We start from the raw sequence: 17,880 nt of genomic DNA, 5'->3' as shown, positions 1-17,880 counted from the left end.
GCCGTATATTAGAATGTTGGGCATTTTTCCGCGAGTGCCCCTTTTTATTTGTTTTGCATTTTTTTGCTTAGTCATGTTACCGTAAGGAATTGGCAAGTAGTGTCGCAAAACTTATATTTTTATAGTGTTGGAAAGTGTTTCTAGATGATCTGGCTTCCCATGCCTATCTTTTTTTTAGCCAGATATGGCGTATATATAAGTATGTGTTCGATTTTCCTGTGATTGCCATTTTTTCGTTTTTTCCCATTTCTTTCAAAATTACTACGTACGAAGGAACTGTCACAGAGTAATGATTCATTTATATGTTTATTTGTCGGAAAATGTGCCTTGATGGTTTGCCTAGCACGTGGCTGAAATTTTTTTTTCTGAAATGCCGTATATTAGAATGGCCATTTTTCCGCGAGTGCCACTTTTTATTTGTTTTGCATTTTTTTGCTTAGTCATGTTACCGTAAGGAATTGGCAAGTAGTGTCGCAAAACTTATAATTTTATAGTGTTGGAAAGTGTTTCTAGATGATCTGGCTACCCATGCCTATCTTTTTTTTTTAGCCAGATATGGCGTATATATAGGTATGTGTTCGATTTTCCTGTGATTGCCATTTTTTCGTTTTTTCCCATTTCTTTCAAAATTACTACGTACTAAGGAACTATCACAGAGTAATGATTCATTTAGATGTTTATTTGTCGGAAAATGTGCCTTGATGGTTTGTATAGCACGTGGCTGAATTTTTTTTTTTCTGAAATGCCGTATATTAGAATGTTAGCCATTTTTCCGCGAGTGCCCCTTTTTATTTGTTTTGCATTTTTTCGCTTAGTCATGTTACCGTAAGGAATTGGCACGTAGTGTCGCAAAACTTATATTTTTATAGTGTTGGAAAGTGTTTCTAGATGATCTGGCTACCCATGCCTATCTTTTTTTTAGCCAGATATGGCGTATATATAGGTAAGTGTTCGATTTTCCGGTGATTGCCATTTTTTCGTTTTTTCCCAATTCTTTCAAAATTAGTACGTACTAAGGAACTATCACAGAGTAAAGATTCCTCTAGATGTTTATTCGTCGGAAAATTTTGTTTACTTTTTTTTTGATTGAATATCATCAAATTTTTTTAGCTAAAATATTATATTGTTTTACATTTTTTTTTTCGATTTTATTTCCCTTCAAAAAAATTTTTTTGGGTCAAAATTTTAATTTTATAGTCGTAAAATAATCGACAATTATCAAGCAACCCACCATACAAATTTTATGCATATCCAATAATAATTAGATTAGTAAATAACACCTTGAAATTGACATACCCTTCCTACATTTCAAGTGGCAGATTAGGGAGTCTGAGTCAGTGTGGTTGGCGGCCATTTTGTGGACATATCCGAAGCGTAAGCTGCCCTATCTATATATATTCTTATTCCCTATAGAATTTGTGATATTTTGGTATATTTTTACCTGCATAAATATCATATTATATATTAAATATATGTATTTTTTTACGAAATTTCTAAGTACTCAAAAAATTACCTTTAGATATGGCCCCTGATATAAATGTAATTTACAAAATAATGAAGATTTTTTTACATATTTCTATTTTAGGATAACATATATTTATTCCCTAAAAAAATTAGCCACTTCCTATTTCATTTGGGTACCCAAAAAAATTCATGAAATTTGGACAAATTTTTTTGGCCAAAAAAAGTTACCCTTTTTTTCTCATTTCAGATCTTCACCTCCATGGGTCTGACTTCATCCAAAATACATCAAGATGTGTCCTAAACATTCAAGAATCAATTCCTAAAAGGATTTGTGTATATATGTATAAACTTTTTTTTATGAATTTTTATGTCAGGTCTTTTTTTTCTACTTAATTTTTTAAAATATTTATAATAAATAGTTTTTCTGCAGATGAGTAGTATTTATCTTTACAGTTGTTTTAAGCATTCATTAAAAGTTTTTTTTGGCAAAAGAAAAAAAGGAGGTTACTGCAAAAACTGATTTTTCAAGAATTTTTTTTGGCGTCGGGGTCGTTCGCGTCCGAGTATACCCTTAAAGGGGTGTCCGAGGAGCGTACCTATCCAGGGTTAATCACCGATAGAATTCCTTTGCGTGAAATGTTTGAAAAATTAAGGTCTCGTAAAGGTGCCAAATATTTTAAAAATATAATTATTCGAAATGTTCCTTGGGGAGATATTACTCCAATACCATTAAATTTTCCAGATGAATTTAGAAAAAAACATCCCTTTGATTTTGTAGCAGAATTTACTACATTGGGCTGTAATATGCTCAAGTGTTATAAACACAATTATAAAAAACCATGTCTCGAATCGTATATTATTAATGACAATATACCAACGTGTGGTGAAGCCTGCTATAAAATTTACGAGGAGTTTAATGATTTTCTCGCAGAAAACTTTAAATTGACTAAAACAATCAAGAATTCTTCTTTAGATGCTATTAATAAAAGACCAGAAATATTTTTTGAAATATTTTCCATAGAGAAACATTACCCCGATGGTAGTGGTATTGAAAGTGTTATTGTGGTATGCAATTGACAAATCTAAAAAGATTTGCTATATTACCATCATCAAGGTGGATAATAAATGATGATAATACAGATAAAAAAGAGAAGGATCTGTTATCTTCTAATTTATCATCCCCCTCTTCATCTTTTTTAACCAAAGTAAGGTATTTAAAGCATCGTGTCAATGATCCAGCCAAGGTGTGTGATATGTCTGGATTGGTGGATGCTCCACCTTTGTCGTGGGATGTGCAATACCAAAATATAAAATATAACCAAGAATATTGTCAAAGATTTCGTAAAGATTATAATGCTGAAACAGATACCTGTGAAAAATCGGCGCATATGAAAGTTTTAGGATACGTATTTGGGGATGCAGTTATGAATCAATTGTCTGATTCAGATATAGTTCAGTTATCTACAATACCTATTATATATATTATTAAATCTGCCACAACAGATGATAACGATAACGAATTTTCCCTAAACCCCGGTTACACTGAAAAAAATATCAAACAAAAAAAGATTGAACTGGGATTTTTTACCAACAAAGCAGATAAAATAATCAAAAGACTCGAAAATGTAACTATCATAAAGCCCCAAAACGAAAAAGATGTGGGTGGTTTAATGGTAGGCCATTATAAAGGTATTATATCATCAAAGGTGGGGGAAGATGTTGGGAATGCTGCATTAGAAATAATACGCTCAATGGGCGAGACTATTTTGATTGAAGAAAGCATTCTTGCGTCCCCCGTTATATTGGCGTTTCTTTTAAAATATTATACCAAGAATTATGTTATGATTACTACAAAAAACATAAACACAATTGGAGTTAGAATGAAAGGATTAATTGAATGTGGTATGCGTTTAACTGCTGTTATTTTATGAACAATAATGTCAGAAGTATGGATTCAATTAGCTATCAAATCCTTAACAAATTTAAGCTCAGCAGCTAATACATTTTTGTCTTTGGGTGTATTAACAATCATTGCAGAAATTCTTCTCGTACAATATAATGTGGGTGGGTATAATCGCGAATTATCTCGTAATCACTTAGAACTTTACCGCCAGGAAAATGTAGATTCAATTTTAAAACAATTAGCATCAAACAATGAAAAGAAAAAGGGATCATTTTTATCACCACTTTCTTATATTTCTATTACCAATCAACAACAAGACGAAGAAAAATATTCAAGGAATATAATATCTCCCCTCATAACACCAGAATTTATCTATAATATATGTATCATCAACTTTCATACCACATTTCCTGAAAATATTAATGACATTGGAAGGACGGGTATAGATCCGAATGAAGAAATGGCGCTTCTTTTTTAATATATTTCTTTATTAAAAGTAAACAGTTTGGGGCAATACATCAACATTCAAGATTATAACGATTTATCAATAACGGATACAATGTTCACAATCTTTCAAAACGACAAAAGTAAAAACAAAATAAATACAATATCACCAGAATCTATTTTAGAGAATAGCACAAATAACATTAAGGAAGAAATTGAAAAGCTTACTTATGATGTTACAAGTTTAGATTTAAGGCAAAAAATTGTAGAAAAAAATTATGAATTGTATATATTAAAATTAACGGCTTTATTTGCGCTTATTGTTTGCATTTTTATGTATGGATTAATGTGTAATTATTGTCATCAAAATAAATTCAAGATTTTGGGTGGGGTTATTATTACATTTAGCTTTATAGGGTGTTGCGGGGTGTGGTTTTATATATTCAAGCCCCTGATAAACAAACTAAAGTAAGTTAATTCAAACTTTCCAGCGATAAACATTGTTATTTTTTTCTGTAAATATCGCACAGCATTCATATTATCCATAGTTATTTCTGGTGAATTAAATTTTGCCATAATTTCATCCTCGGTGTCATTTAGATGTGTATAACATATTTTATGTAAGCCGTGAAGGAAATTTTTACTCATTTTCCTTTCTACACTAGCATGATTATTGTAATTTTTGCGTGTGACCAAATAATAGGGACAAGCCCGAGTTTGACAAGCATTTGAAAGTAATCCTGATTCTTGAAAATGATTATAAACGGTCACAAACGAATCATTCGTAACATCAATACCCTTTTTTTGTGCCTCGGATATAATTTGTTGGCGCGTCATTGGTTCTACTATTTCGGTGTGTGCGTTTAGATATGCCTTGATCCACGCTTCCTCCATAGTTTTTGTAAAATTTAATTGAAACTGATCGCTAATAATTTTATATATATAGTTCATTTTTAATATTTTCATAAACAAACGTATAGCTCCGATCAAAATCCTCTATTGGATTTTGCATACGAATACGGGATTATGTGTGTCTTAGGGCGTGGCATGTATAAATAAAAATATTCTCTTCGCTGAATAAATCATCAACTTCAAGTTCATTTAGTCCTATGTAACGCGAAAAAAATTTCAGTGTTTGCCAAGAGATATCACCAGCAAATGCTACATTTCTTAAATGTTCAATTTTGTCAATGTATACTTTTGGTACAAAGTTGTACAATAAATCACCGCTTTGGTTCCTAATTTTTTTAGCAGCCTTAGAAACTTCTTCTAAAGTATAAAACTTTTCTAGTATATTCTGAAAATTATATTTGTTATAAAGATTTGATGTTTTCTTTTTAATCAAATCTGTAATCAACTCATCCAATGATTCTATATAGAAATTACAGTAATATTTATTTGACGATCTATCTGCATTTGTAATACAACGTCCAATATATTCAATGAGTATTAATTTCATTATACCAATTATATCGTTATTTGAAATTATAGATTTTTTTGCTTCCATAAAAAGGAAAAATACTGGTTTAATAAGAGATTCGCATTTTATGGTTTTGTTATATGAAGGAATTATTTCTGTGCTTTCGGTCATTAATGCTTGTGTGGTATTATTGCATAACGCATTACAATAAACGATAAATCTCCTGTTATTCATATACAACTCTGCTGTAGCCTCAACGTCTTCCATACGATTTTTTATGTGCTCTGATTAGGAAAGGTTTGAATTTCGAATAAACTTCTTATCCAAGCTACCGCCATAATCAATAATATACGGATTTTTTGTAATCGCAAATGATGAGCACATTGCATATATTTTAGTATTAACGATTGGTTGCATAATTTTGGCGTGTTCAGAAGAAAATATTGGAATAATGGCATTAAATTCTGTTCGTCGGTCGTCATATTTAATTTTCACCTTCTTATGACCCCTTCCTGCATGTGTGCGGAACCATAAGATTCTAATGCTATTTGACTCATTATACTATAGGGTGATGTTACTATATTTTTAACAGAGTATGACCAGGGGTTTAAAACATACAGAATCTCTCGTTGGTGCAAATACCGGAATTCCAGAAATAGTAAATGATTTTAAAAAATCAAATTTATCAAATGTTTCAATCATTTCTCTTAAATCTCCATCCTGAATATCAGTTACTGTAGAACCCATTGTAATGCGGCAGCACTCGTCCGGTGATACGCTAATATTCTTTTTTTGTTCCATATTTTGAGGGAGAACTTGAAGAAATACTTTAACATCTGAATGATAATCCACGTCGGTATGTCCCTTAAGTCGAAAAGATTTTTATTGATATTTATTTCTAACAACAGATGTAATCAGTATATCTTTGGCTAATTGTATTTCATTTTCATATTTTGCATGCATTAGAATATTTTCCAATTTACGTATTTGCTGATGAAACCGATCTTCATAAGGTATATTATCTTCGTGCTTCTTTTGGTTATTTTTTATCCTCTGTTTTATAGAATATTTATGTTCTTCTTTGGGTTTTTGTTTTATGTGAAATTCAAATATTTTCTTTTCTAAATCTATTACACCTTTTGGTGTAGTTTTATCTAGTGTGTGTAGTTTAATAAGAGTTGAATGCCATTGACAAAATATTTCTTCCATAATTTCTACCGTGCCTTCTATGGACTTTAAACATAAAGTCCCAATACAATTTTTATATCTTATTTGAAATTGATCAAGATTTTCTATTTCGTGGGGCATGTATATCCAATTACCCGCATGGAAATCATGTTGCGCTGAAGATCCCGGCAACAAAAATCCCGGTATATTTAAACTTACCACGGAGGAATGATTGCCCCGAGAAAGTTTATCACCGATATTCTTTATCACTTCCTGTATCTCATGGTCGTTTTTAGCCCAAACAATAAAAGGTATATTCTCGTGACCATTATGTAATTTTGAACGTATGTCTATGCTATATTGAACTGGAAAACTGCTACCAATACCAAGAATGAAAACATTGCATATTTTTTCTTTGGGAAGTTTCATGCCTTTGATAATAGATTCAGGATTATTTTCATACGATACGGTATGGTGTCCATCTGTAACTAATAAAACATCTATATTCTTTTCTTCACATTCACATATTTCAGTTTTGATTGTAGAGAGGGCGTCTGTAAGGTTTGTCATTCCCCTATCAAAATAACTATTGTTTAGTTCACGTTCTGGTCTTTTTTTACATTGGTCGCAAAGGTGTATACGTGAGTAGTTCCCAAAAGTTTCGGAGCTATATGATTATTCCATCCACCCATTAGATTTTTCCAACACGAGCACATAGAACCTGATACATCAATCATTGCTATATTGCAAACGTCTCCTAAATCATTTGAATCTAATGATGGTAACTTTAAAAAATAATGAGGATTATCTTCGTCTTCTTTTAAGATGCATAATTTGGCATTTAAATTGATTTGTCCCAAATCCTTTAACTCGTTGTGGTTGTGGGTGTTCATGGTTGATTGGCTGGCTTAATTTTTTTTCTGTAAATTACTCCACAAAAAAGTATAACGGCAGTAGCAAATCACAGACGTGCGTTTATGATAAAAAACAGTGCTATAATACTCGAGTCAACTTTTTCGCCCTTCCATTTATATATGCATCACGTAAATATTATCGCCAAATCTATAATTTGAATTATTAAAAAAAATTTTACCACGGGAAAATATCATACAAAAAAAATTTCTTTCATTTAATATTTTTGTTATTTGAATTTTTTAACTATATTGATAGTAATTTTATTTTATATTATTACAAATAAACATATATAACACAAAGAAATTCTATTGATTGTTTATTCATACCAGTTTTAATTTCTTCGATAAACAACATAATAAAATTGTTAGATATTAATTAATCATGGAAACCGAGTCCACCGATTGTCGAGTGATATTAGCTTTTAATTATTTTAAAACCGAAAATACTGGTTCTTATGAAAATATAAAAAAAGATGGACGGTGAAAATATTATATTAATATTCCTATTGAAATATCATATATAGTTTTTGATTGGAAAACTAGGATTCGACACGAAACTAAAAATTTTGTTATATATAATGAATATTCTCATTTGGCGTTTGATGGTGCTTTAGGGGAAATTTATAATACCGAATCTAATTTTTGTCTGGGGGAATTATCCCACGTTATGGGTAAATACAATATCAAGCATGTATATATATTTGGTAATCACGGTAATGCTAAACGGGTAATGAAAATATTAAAAGAGAATATGGATATAATTATTCATGATATAAAGAATTATAACCTGTTACAAGATATAAGACACAGAAAAATAATACACACATTACAATTACTAGCAAGACAATTTATTATGGGATATAACCAAAAAAATAAACAACTTAAATTATAATATCATGAACTTTTGACTAAAGAAAGTCGCTTTTCCGAAAATAAAATCATTTTAAGGAAAGATAAATTTATGCCCGTTTGTTTTTTGAATGAAATTAATTACCTTAACTTGGCTTTATGTAGCGAGTTTTTGAAATTGAATTGAAACTAACCATGCCATTGAAAACCAAGTTGAGTTTTTACTGACAAGTATATTTTTGAGCTTAATAAATCCAAATTTTATAAAATGGCACTGTGATTCAAGCTGTAAAGATATAGTTAACATTAGTTATATGACTGGAGATTGTATATATGCTTTGTGCAATACATATCCTCTAAATATCTCAAACGACTTGAATATTTTTTACCACCAATTGTTGCATAGCCACGATGCCATATCAAATATTATCAAAGAAATACCCATTGATCACAGTGAAACCAAACTTGCTGAGAATTTAGGTAATTTTATTACAGCATCTATAGAAATTTAAAATACTTACAAAAAATAAAAAATTGATAAATGAATAATTCTCCAAAATTTCAAGACGAACAATATCGCATAGAAATCTTATCTTTAACGTGCGGGTTGCCCAATTTTATAAATCCAATTGATGATGATAATTTTCAATGTATGAAAATAAATGGCAAGAGTAATATATTATGATTGTATCCTTACCATACAACCATAAATAATTTATATTTTATTGGCAATGTAAAAGATTCCCTGTTTACTAATAAAAAAAAAACAGCAAATTATTGGCCTTTATTTATTCAACTCCTCATCTAATATATATTCAACAAGAAGATGGAAAATCTATTTCTGAAATATTAAATTTCATACCAGAATTTAGAGAACACTTTTCTGAAATTGTGTGTTTTCCAACGTTAATTGTACGATCATATGATGGATACTGTATGGAATTTTTAAAAATTATTTGTGACGACCAATTATATTTAACCTTGGGTGTATTTTTGAATAGAGATAGCGAACAAAAAACCGAAGAACTGCATAAACGCAAACAAAAACACATGGATATGTATATGAGATTATTAAATGAAATCATATCAGTAATTGTTAATGTAAAATACATACCCTATTTTATACACCCCGATAGAATAATAATTGAACCAATAAAAGAGGGACGCATGAAAATTATTAGTTGTAACTTATTTACTCATATATTTTCTCCACAAAATAATAATGCTAAAATATTAAGTGGAACATTTTCCCATCCCCTATCTTTTAATAATAGTAATGAAAACATTCTTTCATATTTTCCTAATAACAATAATAATAATGATAATAATAATAATAATAATAATAATAATAATAATAATAATAATAATAATAATAATAATAATAATAATAATAATAATAATAATCAAACACAAGTCACTTCTATGTTAAATTATAATTTTCTTTGTGTCTTGTTAGATTTCTTCCATAGTGCTTTTGTTACGGCTTTGTGGATTTTTACGACTGGTAGATTTCAACAATTAACGTTGGTTGGGCGAGATATGGTATTTGATAAAATTGGTTTAAATAAGAATAAATATAAAGGAAAAAATAAATTGAACCTAAACGAAAAAGAACCATTAAATAATGAAAAAAATTTTTGCAATACCAAGTGTGGTTTTTGTAAAAAAAATTTGAATTGTCAAATTTCCCAACTAGTACATAATTATGGGTGTTGTCACCTAATAAAAACAACTCCAAAGATTTTAGCCGAAGCCATCGAATCTTCCGTGTTATCAAACAATGTTCGTGAAACTGAAAATGTCGTCCAAAAAGAATTTCAAATTTTTAAAGAATTCATTGATCAATTGTATCAACTAATACCAGCACTAGAAATAACTCCTTGAGTTGTGCGTATAAATAATATGGCGGTGTATTTTTTTCTTTTTGTCATAAAATTTAAGGGTAGGCTCCGGGTGAGAGGGTGCTAATTGTAAAAATATTTGCCAAAAATACACTAATCAAGACAGGCTAATGAAATTTTGAGGCATTATTAGCACTATAATAAGGCATATCCTCTGTAAGTTTTATCATCCTACAGGGAAAATAAAGGATTTTATGAATAAAAATGTGAAAATTGGAGCTAGCGACTAAAGTTGTTTGGTGACCAGTGAGAAACTAATGTCTTGAATTGAAATTCGCTCTGTAATTATGTTTGTTTATCCATATGGAACAAGCAGACCAAGTTTTATCAAAATCGAACAGTAAATAAGCACACAGAAAGAAAAAAACGAGGAGGTTAGGTTAGGTTAGGTAGTGATGGTGATGGAGGGATACCTAGAAATAAATATTCACCAAAAATTAAAATTTCGATTTAGGGAAAAAACCTTCTGTGTTTTTCTAGGTATTATGTCACTTAATGGCCTAAAACATCTAAATATTATATTACTTAAGGCATAAGAGCAGGACAAGCAAAGAAATACACCCCTCTCCCGAAAAAGAAAAAACGAGAAATATTTCTTTGCTTGTCCTGCTCTTATGCCTTAAATTGAATTAAATGTGGGTTTAAAACCCAAGGTAGATATAAAACTATAACAAAAAGGGATGATTTTTTCTTTCATTAAATAAAAGGAATATATACAAGTCAAATACACTTTTATAAACATTTATTATATACTGTATACACACAAGTTCAACAAAGATATAAGAAAAAGATTTATAATATTAATGATAATAAAAATAATAATAAATCGTCAAACAAAAAGACAACATCTTACGGTATTATGTATATTGAATCTACAAATCCATATAAAACTTTGGTGTGCGTTTCACCATCTTACGCAACTATTAATTTTCTTTTAAAGAATGAAAATAGTAATGATAACAAAATAAAATCTACTGCATTTATGAATACTAACGAGAGCCATAATGTGTTGCTTTCATCTTTTCCCTATGGGAGTATTGGCGAGGGACAATATAGCTTACCACGAGGACACACATCGGTGATTGATCAAAAGAACAAAAAGTTTACAAAAATAAGAGAATTTACAGAAGAAGGAAAGTATTATTTATCAAATATTCAAACAGAGAAGTTTAATGAGTGGTTAGATAACGATGATTTTTGTGTTTACGAAAAGTGGATTGGATTAGATAATAAGCTCTATCAAGCAGAATATTCGGTATTGGTTGTGAACGATATACATTTAGAAGTAGAAAAAATAGAATTAAACAGTAATAATGTAATTTCACCTGATTACATTTTCAATAAATTTGTTTTTTTTCGGGGAGATATCCCAGGATACAAAGGAAAAATATATGAATAGGTATGAAACTCGAGATACCTGGATCGATTGTTTAAAATTTACAGTCTTAATGCCATTATTAGTGGCACTTAAATATTTTCAATGTAATCGAGTTAAAACAATACAAAATATAAACCCCCGAAAAATATTCAATATTATTCAAAAAACAAAATAATTTCTACACTTATTATTATTATTATTTTACAAAAACAATCCAACTAATAAATTTCTACACACAAATAAAGCAAAGAATTGGGTGTGTAGTGTATGTATATATATATATATAAGGAGAAAATGTATTTTGTTTATCAAACACTAGTTACAAATTTATATAAAGCCAACATATAAGGCTTCGTAAAATTTCCTAAATATAACAGGCAACCATTATTATACAAAATACCAACCCTATAACGTTTAGTTTCAATGTTATAGCTAGTATATATGTAAGATTCATCTGAACGATATATAAACACGTGTAGACTTTTTAAAGCATCTAAACAAGTGTTGGGTGGGTATTTTTTACCATGAAGCATAAGCCTTATCCAATATCGTGATTCTTGTATATAATTTGCCGAAGATTTACCTTTATTGTTGTATGGCCAATCTGTGAATTTGGATGATAATCTATTGGGGATATCTACTTTATAAATATCAACAGAACAACATTCCAAAAAATTTTGTATATATTTTTTAGCACCATGGAATTCATTGACCATACGTTCTTGTTCTTCCTCTGATAAATCTTCTGGTTGGGAAAAAGTTGTTGCTAGAAAGAGCATATTACACATTTTATGAATAGTAGAAAAATAATCCCTTTGTTTTGCCCGAAATATATCCATTGTATTTTCCAAATTGTCTTTGATTATTGATGGTTTTTTTGTCGCCTGAGTACAATAAGGCAGTTCAATATCTTCTTCGGTGTAGTTGGTAAAATTATTATTCTCTCGAATCTCTTTGATGAGATTATCCAAGGCTTGGTGCGTTTGAATTAATGTTCGTGTTTCTTCCGTGCCCAGGCTGATGGGGCTGGTTGTTGGTGAAGTCTGGTTTTCTTGATTCATTTTGTTGGGGTAAGTTGGTCCTACGACAGCGAAGGCTCTTTCTATACTGTTGCTGTTACTCTTTGATCAGCGTACTTTTATACTCGACCCCTAATAATAGATCGTCGAATAAAATCTCGATAGTAATGTTCAATCAAACATTTCATTGGTCTTTTTAGACCAAAAAAAAAAGCGATTTAAATTGTATTGAGCTCATATTATGATAATTCATTCATGAAATGAATATAAAATTGTTCTGCAAAACGATTTTATGTTTTTTATAACAAATGCGTTCTCTTGTGCTTCTTTAATCAAAGATTTTATTATTATTATTATTATTATTATTATTATTATTATTATTATTATTATTATTATTATTATTATTATTATTATTATTATTATATCATACAAAGAAATTTTTTAACCTGTAAGTTATATCAAGCTTCTTCGGATATGTTATGGGTTATGGTTTTTTTTTATTTGCCTATAGTATATATAAAGCAATAAACAGAGAAGGGAGGGGGGGGTGGAATGGGGGGATTAGTGAAAGAATTTCAAGTAAATATGAATTATTCCCCAACCAATGAAATTTCCCAAGAAATGAAATTTAGTGAGATGATTAATGAAAACCAACAACATTTAAACGGCACAAGGAAAGACTTTGATAAAAAAAAGATTCTTAAATATATAGAGTTACTTTCAAATTCCCCCAATTCTATCGATAATAAAAAAGATAAGATATTATATTATTATGTCAAACGCCATTTTTGTTTGAAAAAATATAAAGGAAATTGGGTAATAATTGACCAAAATAAAGAGAACGACGGAAGAATAATTCCGTATATATCTTTTGAATAAATTTATGACACGATTAAGATAGCACACATAAATTCTTTACACGGAGGAATTAAGAAAACCTTTAAAGCTTGTAAAAACTATGCTACAAATATTAAATATATCCACGTAAAAATATACATTTCTAATTTCTGTTCAACTTGTAAAAATATCAAAAAAAGAAAAGCAGAATAAAAAAAAACAAAAACAAATATAAAACCAATTATATCTTCAGAATTTGGGGTAAGGGGGCAAGTAGATTTGATAGATATCCAAAAACTTTTAAATGATAATAAGATAAAAGATACTAGCTGTAGATATGTTCTAAACTATCAAGATAATAAAACTAAGTTTTGTGTACTAAAGAGTTTAAAAAATAAAAATGCTCAATCTATAATCGATGCATTGAGGAGTATATTTGGTATATTAGGGGCCCCCAAAATCTTACAAACGGACAATGGAGATGAATTTGTAAATAAAACAGTTAATGAATATTTAGAAAGGGTGTGGCCCGAAGTTAAAAGAATAAAAGGCAGACCCTATCATCCCGAAAGTTAAGGATCAGTAGAAAGAGCCAACGGAGAAATTAAACGAGCCATAGAAAAATACATTTCTTGTAATGAAAATAATACGATGCACATTTCTAGTGCTTTAGATTATATTATGTTTAATAAGAATATTAGTTATAGTCGTACGCTAAATGCCTCATCTTACTTTGCGTTGTTTGGTACACAACCACCAGTAAACATTAATTTCCATAATATTTTTTTGTCAGACAACGACAAAGATAGTTGTTGTGATTAAATTAGTTACAAGAACATTTTATCTATTTATTTTATTTAATGCATTTTTATATTATTTACAATAAATTATTTGCTTATAATTCACATAAAAATAACCAAAGACAAAAAAAAATAGGTAATTTAAAGGAAAACAATAATTATATGAATAATATTTCATGCGCGCCACCAATGTTATTTATATGTCATAATCTATATTTTTGTATGGTTGGTCATAATTACTGTTATTTTTATTATTATAAAGATATCTTATGTATAGTATATAATAACTTTTACCAGTTTTTATTTGTAATACTATTTAAGATGGAAGATCAATTCATGGACATCTTAGATAAAATAAAAAACCAAAAAATAATATACATAGTAATCAAGGGAAATATTGGTATCGGCAAATCTACTTTATTAGAAAGGTTTAAATCGCAACTAAACAAGAAAAATGTGCGCTGGACGTTTTTACAAGAACCTACTGATAAATGGTCGAACAAAAAAAACCTAGAAAAATATTACAAAAATAAATCAGAATTTTCAGAAATATTTCAGACTGGTATTAATTTTACATATATGAAAAATATAATTAATATCTTTTATGATATAATTCAAAATGAAAGGACCGAGATAGGACCACATATAATCATTGGAGAAAGATCTATTTTAAGTGGTATTGAAGTTTTTAGTAAACTGCATGCCGATAAGAATCTATTAAGGAAAGATTTCTATGATTTATATAAAAATATTGCATCAAAAATGTTATTGTTTAACCCAGATCTAATTATTTACTTACACGGACTAAATTTTGATGTAATGTTGAATTATAGAATAAAACGCAGAGGTCGTAAGGGCGAGGAAAATATTGATATAAATTATCTAAAAGAAATAGATAAATATTATAATGAATTATTATTCTCAGATAGCCCAAGTTTGTGTATTTCAAACAAAAGGAATATATTATCACTAAATTTAGCTAATGATGATAAGAACAAATTTGTAGTTCGGGTAATTAAACTTTTAACTGATAATTTAATGGAGGATAAATATCATAATAAAATGTTTGGGGAGGATAAATATTATACACAATAAAATGTCTGGGGCAATATAATTTTACATCCATTTATTTGTTTATTTTACAATAAGCGTATGCTGGGGCGTTGAAAGAGATATTTTTTTTCCATCAGATTCAACGCACAATTTTAAAACCTTTTTATATTTTTCGAGCATACACATTTTAAACTCTTTTTCTGGAATTTCCGATAATATCTTATCTATTATTTTTTTGGCTTTATTTTCATCAAAAGTTTTTCTATCTTCTAGAGAAATTGCCTTTTTGATTATCGGAAAAAGCCAAAAATCGCAAGGAGCCAAATCAGAACTATAAGATGGATGTGACACTTTATATTTGAAATGGGTGTCGATAAAATATTTGATCAAATTACACGTATGAAAAGCAGCATTATCGTGATGAAGTCGCATTGTTTTACTTTTCCACAAATCTGGTCGATTGATTTCTATGGCCCCAATCAATTGCTGGAAAACTCCCAAATAGTATTCTTTTGTTAAAGTTTGATTCAGTGGAGCATATTCGTGGTAAATGATGCCTTTGTAATAAAAGAATACAGTTAACATGAGGTTTTTGTATTTTTTTTCGGTTGCATCATAAATTTTTATCCATATTTCGTCTCCTGTAATAATTTCCTCGGTGAAAGATGGGTTTATATCTATATCAGAAAGTATTTGTTTTGCAATCGTTACACGGTTTCGTCTCTTCTGAGGACAAATATATTGGTTTTGTGGCAAGAACGACGAAGATTGAGAATTGTTTTTTTTTTTTTCGTTTTATTGATAGATAAACTATCTGTTTTTGTTGTATAAGTTGTACGGGGCCATTCTGTTTCTTCTTTATTTGTGTTTGATAATTGTAAATATGTGGACTCATTTGTTTTTTCTCTTTTTATTGATGGTAATTGTGAATGTACCATATCGAGAAAATAACGATAGTTTTTTGTGTGGTTTATTTTCATGAAATGTATATAATCATAAAAAAAATGTAAGTTCTTTTATCATACTCCTCATTATTATATCGTCATTAAATTTTTTCCTTAATTTTCCTATTATTTGTGTTGCTGAATGTCCATGAGTATCATAATCACATAAAAATGCTAAACATCTCTCACTTAAAACGCTCATATTGAAATGAAAATAAGGAAAGTTTTATATATAAAGCACTTATCGTGTGATATGAAACCAGAATGAAGGGCAAGAAATTTATCCCTCTATATATATATCTCTCTCTCTCTTTCTCTCTCTCTTTCTCTCTCTCTCTTTCTCCAATTAACTTTACATAAAATTATATAACTATACAATGAAAATGAGAAATAATTTAAGAATATGTGATTTAAATTTATTTTATAATACAATATATATTTACAAATGTAAAATTATTTCGGTTCAATGTTCTTTGTATATATATGTTATTGGTTAATCAATTACCAAATTTTCCAATGACGTTGCCGTTTGTAATAACCATCAAAGTAAATATATAATATATTATTTTGTAAATTTAAACAATCGTGTTATTTTATTTAACCACAAAAAAACAAAATTTATTTGAATGTTTGTTATTACAAAATTTAGATATACCACGAGCCCGTTAAAAAAATTATAATAATAATACCATTAATGATTCATTACTTGATATAACAAAAATCTAGGTAAAATATTTCAGGTATAGAATATGAGATATAACTTTATTTTATAATACGATGTACAATTACAATTGTAATACCTTCCATACTTTCGCGTTTACAGCAAAGCCCATTTATTTCAAAAGTATTAGATAAAATGGAATTAATTGTCTCCTCTTCATCAAATATTTTTTTTCGATATACTTTACCTCAATTTCAAGTGAGTAAGTATCTTTCGCCTTTATAATTTTTTTTAATGCGGGCACAGTGGATTTTGAACAACACGATATACACCGGCCAATGACATCATAATTTAATATATCACATAGATGATTGTTGTCTAATATAATGATATTCTTTATGTCATTTGAAAGCAATACAGAAATTTCAATGTTACTTTCAGATATTACAATCATCAATTTATCAATTGGTTGTTTTTTTATAACATCAGTATTCATTTGTGTTATACAATTGTTGAATATTGCAAACAATTTTAAAATATTTTTAAATTCCTGACTGATATAGTTTTTAACTTTATCATTGATGATAACAGATTTGAATTTTTTTTAAATGTCTGGAAATTTTCTGGCAATCGAATAACATTTTTGTTTTTTAAGTATATGTGTGTACTTGTTGCCACCAAACGATTTCATTTCATCGTCAAATCTTTTGACCCGAACAATTTTATCGAGAAAAATTTCCCATGGTTCATATTCTGTTTGTTTGAAATATGACCTTAGGTAATTTAATTCATCATTATTATGGAAACTGTAAAATACAAATATTTTACAGTTTACATCTGACATATTACAAGCTGTTAAAAGATAACTCAAGAGAGAGTTAATTATCTTATAAAAATGATGTGTGTGGTATTTTATGCTTAGGTATATGTTTTTATATCCTCTACTTAACAGCTTTTTCATTTCTGGTATAATTTTGTTGATACTTTGTTTAGAGTCATCAATTATAAAGATGGCATCGCAAATTTTCCTAGGAAAATTTTTAGTTGTGATGCTTACCAAAAATTTATGTTCTCTATTCGCGTCTCTTATTTGTGAGGCAAGAACAATATCCTTCTTTTTATTTTT

Source organism: Palaemon carinicauda, chromosome 10 (assembly GCF_036898095.1).
Source record: "Palaemon carinicauda isolate YSFRI2023 chromosome 10, ASM3689809v2, whole genome shotgun sequence".
Lineage (NCBI taxonomy): Eukaryota > Metazoa > Arthropoda > Malacostraca > Decapoda > Palaemonidae > Palaemon > Palaemon carinicauda.
Note: the sequence above shows the minus strand (reverse complement) of the source record.